This window comes from Zonotrichia albicollis, chromosome 2 (assembly GCF_047830755.1).
Source record: "Zonotrichia albicollis isolate bZonAlb1 chromosome 2, bZonAlb1.hap1, whole genome shotgun sequence".
Classification (NCBI taxonomy): domain Eukaryota; kingdom Metazoa; phylum Chordata; class Aves; order Passeriformes; family Passerellidae; genus Zonotrichia; species Zonotrichia albicollis.
The window spans coordinates 85,119,132-85,133,863 of NC_133820.1; positions in this window are offsets into that span (position 1 = coordinate 85,119,132).

Here is a 14,732-nt window from a genome sequence, read left to right on the forward strand (position 1 = left end):
AGTCTTCATATTTGCTTGTTTTTAAAAAAAAATAATTAAGTCAATATTTCAGTGTTCATTTTGTTAGCCTTATATACATACATAAATCTGTACTTGAAAAAATGGAAATAAAAAATCGGAGAGGATTTTGTTCAGCTAAAATTAAAAATGAACAACAAACAGAGTTATGTTTAATGGCATTTATAGACAATACAAAGTTTTTAAAAAAGCCAAACAGTTTTAGGGCACAGTTCATTTTAGGGATTCAGCATCCTGAACATTTTAGGAACTTTGAGATATCCCATACATTCTCCAGATGCACTAGAGACTGTGTGTCTCAGAGGCCTTTTTCATGCAACGAGTCCTCCCTGTATATTCACACCCTAAGTAAGACAATGCAGCCTAACTCTGAACTAGATATGAGCATTTTGCAGTTGTTCTAATTCATAACTAGATAGGTTATTGGGGCACCTCCTGGGGTGGGGAGCATATTTGTGCTCAGCCTGAAGATCACTAACTCCTTGATATTTGTTATCTGCAGTAACCAATGAACAATTTCTTTCTACTTAAGCATATTCTACTTCCTTATAGCTCTTTGTGCTGGGCCAAAAATGTTCCAACTAAACTGAGAATGGTCTGTAGCAAAACACATGATGCCTTCTCAGAAACCATAGTATATTAATTTTGGCTTTCATCTACCTTTGTAAATGAGTTCAGCTATCCCATGAGTCCTGCAGTGTATTCCAGCACTCTGTGGGTGTCCCAGATGGCATAATAAAATATCAATAAAAATATAAATAAAAAATCACTAAAACATCTACATTTTAAGAACAAAATCCTATCCTAAATACTATATCTGGGCTAGTGATTGACATACTTTTGTCTTCAAACAAAAAAGTTATCACTAGTGTATTACTCACATCCTCTTAAAGGGAGGTATATAAAAGAGAGAAGAAGAATCACCCTTTATATAATTATCTGATTAATTAATTTTCAACATGTACATGTTTATGAAGTCACCTGAAGAAGCCTAGCTCAAGCCTACAATGAATTCCTATAATCTAGGAATTGATTATACAGCAATGCTTTGCAAAACCATTATGATTTCATAACCATGTTGGTTTAATTATAAATATAAACATTATAGTAAAAATAATAAACATGAAAATAGAAGGAATATGTTGTGTGGCATTTCTCCCTCAAAAAGAAGAGAAAATTCTTTTAATAATTTAACAAATGCACCTATAATTTGCCAAATGCTAGTAAACATGAGAAAAGTCTTTAGAACCTTTTCTGGTAGGAATATTAAGTTTTCTCATGTACAAAATTCCCAAATGATTTCTAATGTGTCGCTGCTGTGCCAAGGGTATTGAATGATCTTTACAGTTGCTTCCAACCTAGAGCATTCTGATTCTATTATTCCTTTTGGCAAGTGAATTCCTCCAGCTCTGAATTTGCTAAAGTACCATCTCTTGAGGAGTTTCAGATCTCATTAGAAATCAGTAGACCCTTGAGAGACGTTAACATCTCACAAACACTATAAACAATGCCTTTTCAATCTCTATCGAAGTTGTGTTCCCTGATAATGCTTGTGCACTCAGATAGATTAAGAATATAAAAGGGAGAATAACATTTGAATACATGGCCTTTATAAACAAGTTCTTTCAAAATGCTTCACAGCAATGAGGGAAATTTCTTTCCTTTTTTCTTTTCAGTTAAAATAAGTAAACCTCCAAACAATCCTCACTGATAGATAGGACAACATGAAATGAACGTTAACTTTTAATGAATAATATTTTCTAAAAAAATTTGTACATGTCCTTGAAATATGCTAGCATAGAACTTTACCTCCAAAACTGGTATATGTTTTTAAATTTTAGGAAGGGATCCTGAATATTTTTATGCCATTCATAACGTTGATCTTGGCCCATTAAAGGGGATCAGCTTGGATTAAGCTTTTAGCTTCTTTGTCAGAAAGAAAACACCACCGTCCTTTCAACATGACAGAAGAACTAGACATTAAATAAATGAGACAAATTCTACAATGGTCCTACTATGTTACAGCAGTAGGGAAACTGCAACACATTGCTGGATGGTAGATGGCCTCTGGAGACAAGATCTTCAGCTTAAAAAATTATCACATTTATATACTCACCCTCGCCAGAGCACAATACTTATTGTAACAGTAGGATTTGTTTTGTTTTGTTTTTTTCTTCCCAAACATGACAAAAAAAAATGCTTAAGGCTTGATGGAATGTTGAAAACCGTGTGTTGTGTTTGTGCTGCTGTGCCCTCAGGAAGTGTGAAAGGACATGCAAGCCCAGCTGCACAGCCTGAAGCTGGCCCCCGGCAGAAGCTGTTAGAACTGTGACCTCGGTGTGGCAGGCAATCCCACCGGCAAAAAGGGCTGGTGGAGGCAAGAGAGTAAAGTGCAGCTGGAGTTAATGTTAGAGATTATTTTAAAAGATCTGTTTAAGCTTCAGGACAGACCATATTGTGGAAAAGATGTGAGCTAGCTAAGACCTGGGTGAATGAAAAAGGTTTTTATACTGACGGACAAAGGTAACGTGCTGGTAATCAATACCCAGGAGGAAAGACAGCTCAGAAATGGAAAAGCGTGTTGCAGTTGTAAAAGAGACAAATGTAGGTTTCATCACTCTAGAGCAGAAGGTGAATGGGCTTGAAACAAAGAGGAAAAGGAAATCTAAATTGTAGTTAAAAATTTCAACAACTTTAGGCTTATTCCTAGACAGAATGTTTCAGACATAAGAAGACTTCAAGGTAAAAAAATATGTGAGCAGATAAAAATATTTCTTGAATTCTCTAAAAGTATAGGCACCTGATACAATGTGATAAAACACTGTGAAAAAAATTATCCTTTTTTTTTCAATTAATTATTTTTCATTTATAAATATGATTCTTTTGCTAGAAATTATCCAATATCTCATACTTAATCCTTCTTCCAGTTCATCAAATATATTTCTTATCTCCTTCATCCACACACACTTTTATTGTGGACAGCAAAGGAGTTGCCTTTGCTAGGTAAGCAAAAAGATGTGAGGATTTATATTGAGTTTATGTCAGCTATCATATTTATACATTGACTATCATAAGAGATGATTGACAGGAATGATTCTGTAGTATCCTTTGTTATGTCACCAAGAGAAAGAGAAAAGCAATTGCGTGGTAATTTTTACTTTCCCCTGTGCAAAATACCATGAGATGGATGGTAGATGGTGACAACAGCTTGCAACAGGTCTCACAAAACTAATACAGACATTTAGAGGCAGAATGTTGCCTAGGATACATTGCCATTCTTCCACTGCAGTCTGTGACTTCTGACATTTAGACAAGTTGGGGTTCTGCCCCTTCCGTTAATGTATGTTTACGGTATCTTTGAAAATTAACTACCCTTAACTATATCAAACATTTTCTCTGAAATTTAAATTACAATTCATATGTTTATGAATTATAGCCAGCAATTAGTCGCACTTTTTCCTCTCTTTTTGTTTTAAGGTTTTGTGGGGATTTCTTTCTGCAGAATTTCAGTACTGGGAACTGCCATATCCAATACATTTTAAAAAGGAAATCCCTGTAGAATGCCCCCATTTAGAAAAACAAAATAAAATTTTAGAGTTATAAATTAAATGTCACATTCTAACAACCTATTTTAAAATAATGCAAATGCTCTCATTCTATGCTCCTTTGCTGTTATAAAATGAATAAATGATATTTGAATTTTTCATTAGTTTTAGCACAGAAAAAATAGCAGATCCTAAATGAGGATCATGTAATTTAAAAACAGAAGCCATTAAATGTCTGAAAATCACAATTTATTCTCCATTATTCTATTTTTTCCTGAAAAATAGTGAAAAGGTAAAGAACCAATCTTAATACTCACTGATTGTTCTTCCACTGCCTCAGTTTCAGATATTTGCCCAAATTTTTACATGTTTCAGGAAAACACCATGCCATGATACATTTATGATTCATGATCTTGATTTCTTTGGCTAATTTAGGAGTTCATATTAGCCTAAGCTAGCTAATTTAGGACCTAATTTCATTTAAATGTATTACACCATTAATGAAAAGACAGACACCTTTAGACAGTGAATCAGAAGTGTTAAGCATTACTTAAATTCTAAATTACCCTTCAGTCATTAATGATTGCATTCATACCTTAACTCCCATTTTCTACTTCCTACTCCCTTGTTCAGACATTTCAGGGAATGTAAATTCAGAGAAATTAGTGCTATAGCTTGAAGCCATTGTACATCAATGTATCTGGGCTTATATTCTATAGAAATTCAAATATCAGAGGGACATGGAATGCTTAGATCTCACTTAATAATGAAGATGAGAGCTGCTCCTTTCCTGAAAGTAAGAGGTTTACAAGCCATATTTAAATACCTTTATTTGGAGGTTAATTGCTTGGGCTTTGAATACTCCTAAATTTAGTCATTAATATTCATAAAAATGAAAATATGATCATCAGACACATCATACTTTTATATACACACCTGCAATAGGCAGCTACAAAATTTTAACCTGGAAATAAATATTGGTCTACCTCAAATAATAAAGTATTCTAGAATTTTGGGGACCTCCCTTTCCTGTTAGAATGCTATAAAACTGAAAAAGACTCTTGATCTTTAATTTTAACAGGAAAGACCTTTGGATTTTCAAGAAAGTACTGCAGAAGGAAGAAGAGACTGGGATAGCTAAACAAGAAACAAAGACTTAATAAACTTAGGACAATTAAACAGGATTCTCAATGCATGGTTATGAATTACTGAATTAGTTCCAGTTAAAAGTCTTAGTATTTCATTTTATATAATGCTATTCTGCAATTAAAGGCCATATAATCCAGATTTTCTCGTAAATATATCAGATCCTTAAAACACTTGAATAGATTATGTTTTATAGTTATGTTTAACTGAAAACTGAGGAAAAAAATATTGCTGCTTTCAATATCAATTGAAATATTCATTTGTCTTTTTCTTGTTATCACACAAAAGATTACTGATAGCAAGAATACTGCAATGGCCAAACAACAATGGTGAATATAGGAAAGATCAATCAGAAGTGTCCAGAGCAAATCTGCTCCAAAATATATGAACTTTGGTGAATTTGGTGATTTCTTATTTTCTCTGATCTCAGAACTGACCAACCAACTACCCACAAAAACTTCTAAAATAATTGATTTTTGTTACATAGTAACTCCTTTACTTGTTGGTTTACAGATAAGTCTTCTTCTCAGTCACATCAGTGAGCTTTATCTGTTCATTGACGAATTTGAACCATCATCTTTTGTTTAATTATCTCTTTTGAAAGTCAAAATCACTAATAGTGATCCACATTTGAAAGTAAAAATTATGTTGTGGACAATTTGCTAACTGCCTGATTTCAAAAACATTATTGCTTTTGCCACTTTGACAAACATTTTGGAACTGTGAAGGTCAGATTTAGTAGTGAAAAGTTTTGGTGTAGAGTAGATTTCAATTTGTTTATTTTAGAGGTGTGAGAAATTATTTTCTGACAGAAAATTCAATGTGATGTTTTGGGACTTATGCATGCATCTGTAAAATACACTTATTTTGCAATTTTTGTAGTGGTAGTAAAACTGAAAGGTGAAAATTAAAATTTCAATGACACAGCAAAAATAAAAGGTAAGGTATTTTATTCATACTAAATAAGGAAACATTGGCACTCTTTCTACAAGCTATAGTTCCTTATCCATCTTTTCTGGTCAGTTTCACCAGCAAAAAAAAAAAAACAAACGTAAGGGATACAGATATATGGCTTAACCTTTCTGTCTCATTTCCTGCACCAAGGAGACTCATTGCCTTTGCCCTTTCTCAGAAAGATATAAAGTTATAAAACCAAAGTATTTTTATTAACAGGAATTGTTTTTGGGAAAAATTGTTCTTTTTCTTTAATTAATAATATTTTAATGTAATGTAAGATTTGAAAGTTGCCTATGCTTTGATCGACCTAATTTTTCCTCTGAACTCTCTACAAATTTCCTTTGCAATACATCTTTAAGGGAACATTGATGGATAGAGAGAAGAAATGCATAGAGAGAAAAAATGCCTTTAATAAAGAAAATTAGTTTATGATACTTATTTTTGAATTGGCTGTCACTGAAGTAGAATATGAAAAAATAACTATGAAGTTCATGTAGTCTGACATTTATCTTCTTGAACATATTTATTTGCTATTTGTAAGTATTGTTTTTTATATCCTGAATCAGGTCACCAAAAATATGTATTGACATAAGAAATTGTCATATGTATAGAAATAATAAAAAAAATGTGGATTTAAAAAAATATTGCTTTTTTTTTAACCTGTATAATACACTCAATTAATTTTCCCTACTATTATGAGAATATGACATTCAGATCTATCTAATGAAACATGGAATTCACAGTGTTCATTAATTTAATCTCTCAGGGCTGACAACACTGTAATGTGGATGTTTCTTTGCAAATGGTTAACAAAAAGTTAAATCAATAAATTATCTAAGTTCAAAGATCTTTCTTAAAAGAAACTAAGATCAGTATATTGTCCTTAATGTAAGGAGGAGAAGAAAATATCTGTTTCAAGCAAGACAGTATCTCTGTCTGATAACAAAGTAGAAAATCCCTTTGTGAAATCATCAACACATGTCTTGAAAAGTTCTAGAAATAAAGTATTTGAAACAGAATTGCCTTTAACAAGGTCTGAAAAGCAGGACAGGTACTGGTGTGAAATTCAGGGAACGTAATAGACAACCATAAAAGAACAAAGGTGCAGAGAAGACAAGACATAAGGTTAGCAAACAACTGGAGTTACTGTTATGATAAGAACAGGAATAAGTCTTTGATACAATACTGCCTCCTCTAAGAAAATAAACACAGAAATATTGAACAACTAGGCCTCTAGAAATGGTACTATTCAAGACATTTATCCATGTTGCAAAGCTGTCAGAATCCCTGTATTTCAGCAATAAGGGGCACCAGGCTCATCAGGCTTTTCTCTCACTATCGCAGACTGACCAAGAATGGAAAAATGGAAGTGCTCTGCTACATTGTTCCTGTTGCAGTAGAATACCCAAGAAGCTGTGGGCTAGGGAACATTGAGGAGCAGAAAGTATTCATTTGTTTGGGTGGGGTTTTATTTTAATTTTGCTTTTTGATTTTGTTTTTATTTTTTTTTTGTTCTTCTTTTCTCTTGGATTTTTTTTTTTTTTGTGAGGGGCTTTGTTTTAGTTTTTTGTTTTGTGTTTTTTTGTGGATTTTAAATGACTCTGCCATTTGTTTGATGTACTCTAGTGCAATCTCCAGAAGGTTTTGAAACAATGGTAAAAACACAGTTCAAAGTCATGAAATTTTGCATGCACAATAATCAAGTACTTATATGCATTGTGATATACAAACTTTGCACAACTTTGATCCCATACCACTTACCAATTCCTAATTCAGAATGTGCCCTAGCCTCAGCAAAAAAAGCAATGTGCTAAGTATATTTCAAAGAGTGAAATATCCACTGATTAGAACAGGATCTGAACTTAAAGAATAAGATTTTTCTTTATTTTAGTGTTTAAAATTTGAGCCTTTTTAAGATACCTTTCATGGAACAGAGACCTCTAATAAATCAGTCTGATAATTTTTTTTTTTTTGTATGTTTGTAAGGCATGGACAAACACGATGCTTCATCACCCTGGAACTTTGAAAGTACTAGCTTATATTTAAAATGTCTTTATTGCTTCAATTATTATTTACTCCCACTGTAAGAATATGATTTTTAATAATTTAATTTTTTTCTGCTTTGGCTTCTAGCTATTGAGTCTAGATATAGATTATAGACTGTTAGAGTGTCAACCTTCCTATATTTTTGGTTCCTTGTTAAGTATATATGATCACCAAATTCTGTAAATACTATTCTGAAAACTATAGAAATTTAAATTCTTGCATATTTGGAGTATGTTTTTAAGTGTTTTCAGGAGACCAATAGGGGTTCTGTAAACACTGTTTCATTTCTTCAGCATCTGAAAATGCTCTTAAGCATATACTAACAGTTTCTTCATTAAAGTCCGTATAATTATGACATAAATATTGAAATATCAAATAAGCATACTGAGCAAGGTTATTATATGTAGGACAATCTCTCTTTTAAGAAGAGGGAGCAAGTCAAAGGCTTTTATTGCCTGAGGCAGAGATCTGTAGGAGCAGACAGAAATGTCTCCTGAGTTATCCTATTTAAAGCTGCCTTGAAGAGCAGTAACTCCACTTTTGCTTCCTCCCTGCTGCAAAAAAATATTACATATAGGAAAAAAAAAAACCCAAAAAACACGTATACTAAGTATGTATAGTGTAGAATTAGCTTGGAACTAGTCTTGTGGTCTGATTTACAGAAGTAAATCTGGATTCTGGTACTATCAGTTAATACTGTTTAAGTTCTCTCCCCTCTTGCCTAGATCCTGCTTAAATACATGCTGCTGTCCTTGTCTTTGCTTTTATAACTTTTCCTTCTTCCAAAAAATTCTAGCCTTTGTTTTACCTCTGCCCTGCCTTGATTCCTGATACTGATTCCTTCCTGATTTCACCTCTGATTTTACTATAATAGACTCCTTTTTAATAGACATGTAAGCATAAACAGATACACATATAAAAGACTCTCGTTTCACATCCCACAAATTGTATTAAGTAGAAATTTTAGATAAGATTCAATTAATCTATGTAGAATTAAAATGAGAAAGGATAAAGAATGTGAATTGTTTTACAACCTATGTGTGAAGACACCACTGATATCCAGTAAGTACTTCCCTTTCCCCTTGTTTTTCTATTTGTCATTTTAACATTATCTCCTTTTCCCTTTCAGTATTTCCTTCTGTAGCTCTTATTCCTAAAAATATGAAATACCAAAATATTCATTTGGACAGCTTATTCATCACTAATCTTCAGCCCAGAGAGAGTGATGATTCTTGGCTTCTTTATGACAGAAACTCGCGTACATTTTTGTTGTCTCCATCCATTCATGAAAGACAATTCTTCTCTCACTTCTTCATTAGCAATAATTTGAAGAAGGGAAGCAAAATTATTGGGAAAGATAAACAAACACACACACTCACACAGAGTTCAGAATCCAATTCCATATGTCACGACTCATCACTGAGAATCCAAACATCCAGTTCTCATCCTTTTTCACCAAAGGTAAGGTACTGTCATCAAAGAAGTGGACCTGTTGTCCTAGGGTTTTTATTTATATCCTGTTTAGTTGTCTGAAGGATTTCATAATTCATATTGCATTTTAAGAGTAAGATATTTTCTAATCAACTAATCTTTCTAATATTGTCAAGGAAACTCCAGAAGCTGGAGATTTAGGTTAAGGACCAAATATCATAAACACAGCTCCAACAATCTCTTCACATATTTCCAAACCCTTTATATCACAGTAAACCTGATCATTCATGAAATGTAAATAATTTTAACAATTTAGCTGTGTTAACTCATTATTCAATAACCCCCTTTTCTTTCAGCTCCCCTTCCCTCCACCTTCTTTTTAAAAGTTAATTTTGCACTTCCATGTCATTCCTAAAGCTGCTCACCTAAATCCAGAAGATTTCACATTTCCCCACCAGGTTCCACAAAACTACCAAATTCCCCATATGTGTGTGTTTTCCCTTAAAACTATATCTAAATTACTCTAATGGGTGAGAACAACTCAGAATTATTGATATTAGGGAAGTCCTGTTGAATACAGATTTAAATATTCTCTCATGCTAGGATGCAAGGTAGTTCCAACTGTATTACTGTGCTTGAGATGCTACATTTATTCAGACAGCTATAAGAAAACAAAATGAAGACAAAACCACAATGAAAAATGGAAGCCTTTTTTCAGTATCGTCCATTATTCAAAACCAGCATGAGTTATTAGATTTTTGTGTTTCTTAATCATGCTGAATTCCAGTAACTGGTCTATTAATAACAAAGTCTATATTGCTACTTTAATTTTAGTGTCTATATTCACTGAGCCATTTTGAAAAATTCAAATTAAAAACAACTCTCCAAATGCATATATTTTCCTAAATCAGACAAACATGGATGAGTACTTTAATGATCTCAGGTGTGATTATATGGAGCTCTCTGCAAACTGTAATTTCATAGGATACATACAATTTCATCTAACAGGAAATTTGCTATTCAAGTCTTATTTTGTGATTACATTCAGAATGAAAAATCCATTCAGTTTATATTTAACATAAGATTTAATGGCAGAAACCTTTGTACCTTATTTTCTACCTCTGATTTTTTTTTATTTTCTCTTTTTCTTAAGTTTGTATTTGAGTGTGTGTTATTTGAACAGTTTAATTTTTACTTTTCTTTGATATTTCTCTTTTGCATATGTCATTAAAATCTTAGCAAGATACCAGGAACAGACTGGACCTAAATTTGCATAACAATATGCTTTACCTCAAATATGACTTTTTAAAAGAAAACAAAATTCTGAGTATTACATTTTTACTTCATTTCAGCACTCTCCATTTCTGCAGTACCTTCAGTACTTGTCTCAAGTGCATATTCTTCTAAACTGTTTTCAAATTGCAAATGACACATATAGACCCATAATAAATTCAAAAGACCTCAAAATTACATCTCAGGTTTTCTGGGATGTCAGTTCACAACTTTTGTTCTGAAAGGCAACCAAAAGGAAAAAAAAGAAACCCAAGCATGTAAGTCTAAGAAACAAAGTACATTAGTGTACATTAGCAATGACATACTAATTAGGTGGCATAAGTTCCTGGCTGATTTGAGGCAAGGGCAGAGGAATTCTGCATCTGCTCTGAGCACATGGATGAAGCCTCTTAATATATGCTTAGAAGTAGACACTGGAAAAAAGTCCTTTAAGTTCCAAGGCAAAATATTTTGAATAAGATATTAGTTAGTTATTGAAAAAATAACTTTAAATGTCTTTAATTTCCCTTTCATTTTTTTTTCTTTCTTTGAGCATCGAGCAAAATGCATATATATGCAACACTAAAAAATAAAGGCGAGAGGGGGGACTCACCTTGCTTACTACCCATATCAATGAGAGACTTCTAATTCAGAATTAGCTTAGACTTCTTTTTAGGCAATGGAGAGAAATTAACATCTCTGGAGGACAATTTATCAAGCTTTCTAGATAACTATCTAGGGACTTCATTACTTCAAAATTTATAAATTAGTTACTTCTATTTCTCAACATATGAGGATAAAAGATCCTGGATCACGCAACGTGTGATTGATCCTGACCTAAGAACTTCGTCCATAACATACCACAACATCTTTATAAATAATTTTAAAAGACCTGTACCCCCTTCCAATCCTCTAGAATGATTTAGGAACTTTGGAGACATTTTACTGAAGAGTTTTTTGCTTTATTTTTTTCCATAAAGCCTTCATCTTCATCCACAGGGACAGTCTTCTTAATCCAGGATATGCCCAGGTATGAAGAGGACTCACTACCATATCCACAAACCATGGTGTAACCCCAGGACTGGAGACATAGCTGCCCTTATTCCTACTCTGCAGTAAATAGGATTTATTCAGGGCAAAGGGATCTGCTGTGATGTTCCTATCTGGGTTTTGCACTATGGAGAGGTAGAGAGGTCTCGTTGTTATTCTTTGATGGGCAAGAACATCCTGTTAATGTATTCTTTGTCTATTACTTATAGTGATAATCACTTTTCCTGTCTGTGTAAGCCCACAGGACTGACTAGAGAGAGGAAGACGTGACTTTTTTCTCTTTTGTAGTTACTTACAGATTGGTGGCAGGAGAGGGAGTCTAGCAAAAGTTCAGTGTTGTAGACAGTAAATGTTTTGTGAGGAAAAGCAGGACTTTCTTAGAAACAAACTAACAAAAAAGTTAAATAGGTTAAAGGTCTTTCACCTTCTTATTCTGGTCAGCAAGGGTCCATTAGATTCCATTTAGATTCCATTTAGATTCCATTTTCTATTTCATCTTCTTAATTGCATCCCACAGCACCAAACAAATAGCAGTTATATAACTGGAGATGAAATCCCAACATGCTTCACTCTCATCAGTTATTTTTGCCCAAGGAAAAGAAAGTCCAAGAAGTATTTTTTAAAAAAATATCAAAATGGCAAATTTTGTAATAAGTAAATAATTTTGAAGTCAAATTACCGTATTTTTCTATGTTGCTTGTAAAAGATACATAATTCCAAGCATATTACACATTGGTTATCCTAGCATCAGAGATTCAAAATTATGTAAAAGGAAAAAAAAAAAAAAAGACTGCAATACCAGAAAATAACACATAAGCCATGTTAGATTAGAAAAGAGAAGAGGAGTAGTTTGGCACCTTTTAAGTTTTTGGAAGGATGAGATGTAATCTGAAAAGGTTAATTGGTATCCAGGCTGCTCTTTTTCAACAAATTTGATTCATTTTTATTGTAATTCAGTGAGTTGTTTCAGAACCAAGCAAATATAAATCTATTACTAAATACTGTAAAATAAACATAAAACAAAGCCTAGATTTTTGCCTGGGCAATATACATATAGAATACTAGTTATGTACATTACTGTCAGGGTAGATCTTGCTTATATTAAATAAAAGATCTTGAAATATTCAGTTAGGTGGTGTGCCAAATTTTTCACTGGATAACACAAAATAAAGCAGCATATGAAACAGTTTCTGATTCACTGCAATAAGTCCCTGTGATCTTGAATCTTGCTATTCCAGAGCTTATGAGGGCTACTATACATGTTACTACTTAATTTAACCTTTCTTTTTACAGTTTATTTATATCTTTCCAATCTTATTAGCTGCAAGAATAGATTATTGTAATTCTCTCTGCTACAATACTCTGAGCTCACGTTATCTCCAAATTACAGTGTGTCCAAAGCCCCTCAACTCAACTTTTAGCCTTCAATGTTAACAGACAGTCTATTAGTACTACCTTTGAAGACTTAAAGTGGCAGGTTTTTTTCAACTAGAAATCACTGCAACACATGGATTCTATTTCTGGAGTCATTAAACAAACTTAAATGTTCATATCTGAGCACCTGTTGAGCTTATACCATGTTAGTATTCTTATTCCTCTGGTCAAAATCTGTGAAAATGAACATTTTTAAATTTGGTCTTGTATCCCTTCTTCCTTTTTCCCTGTTGTGTTAGGCTTTGGTTTTGTTTTGTTTTGTGTTGGGGAGGGGATTTTTTTGATTGTTTTTTTTTTTATTTTTTTACATATTTCTGTTCTTTATCTATAATCCAAATGTACTGTAAAAGATATTCATATTTTGCTTCATATTTTGCCTTTATTTATATGTTCTGGTTTGTTTGGACTTTTTAAAATAAAAAATTAAATAGTTAGACAGATATTATGAAGCTGATAGTCTCATTATTTACAGGGTTTCAATTAAAATACTAGGTCAGGTTCGAACTTCCTACTGTTTTCAGAAACGTCATGATTCTTATTTCTATTTACCAGTTTTCAAAGTTCTGCAAGATTTCATGTACATGCCTGGAGGGGTCACCAGACTCTCCTCCTTTCATATGATCCCCTAAGCAGCTATGCAATGGCAGGGCTTTTTCCTGTTTGAAACCATTCGTTTCCTCTGTAAAATTGATGCTAAAATATCTCTCTTTTGAAGAGAATGGAGACTAATGCTTAAAAATTTAGGCCAAAATGTAATCTATTATTTTATTTAATTAAATGGATACTATTTTCTTTTTTATAATACTGTAAAGTTCAGAAATTAAATTGTTTGAATGAATTTTATTTGCCAATTTAACTAAAATAAAGTTTATAAAAACTTATTATCAGAACAGAGCTGAAGGATCAATTTACTATATATAGAGATAGGGAATGAAAAAAAATTGTCACGTGTCCAAGAAAAAAAGATAAAACTTTTACAATTTTGCTTATTTTCCAAGACATGTTAACACACCTTTTATGAAGTGATTTTTGGAACTGTGTGTTCTCCAAAACACGGTGCTTGCTTTATTTTATGTATTATTCACAGAACTTTCAGAAGGAATTTTCAGTTAACATTCTTACTCCATTGAAGATATAATATTTAACAAGACATTTCAAAAAGGATATAGCTGCCTATGTTTCATTGTATCTGCTTACAACTGAAATTTTTGGTTACTTGTTCTTCTCCTGTAGTGACAAAAAAATTATTTGGATTTTGCAAGTATAGGACACTTTATGAAATTTAAGGAGTAGCATGAGATGCTGGTTACCATTTATGATAGGAAATATTATTGTCAGATACATTGTTTGCACTTCCTTGAATGCAGAAGAAAAAAAAGCTGGAAATAATAAGGCAAAAACTTGGCATGTTACATAAACCACTGCTTTTTATAGACTACAGATCAAGCATGATTGACGGTGAGCAAATTGGAATTCACTGAATATTCTAGTATGAATAAAGAAAACCAGCTTGGACACTCAAGTGATAAGTTCCATCAAGCCTGGAAATTCATGCAAATTATTTGACAGGCATGCAAAAAATGAGACAGATTGCCACTCATTGAATAACAGAAACCAAACCCTGGCTGTTGCTGTTATGGTAAATGGAGCAGTCAGACGCATGGATGTCTCTTTCCCCTCGCAAACAAGCACATTTAGAGGACTTAGGAAAATGAAGGTATTAATACACCTCTTCAGTTAAATCACATATTTAGCCTTAAAGTTCTGAGAATGGTCTTCCTTGTATCCAGTTGGAGTCAGTTCCTCTAGTTCAAAGTTGATCTCATTAAAGTT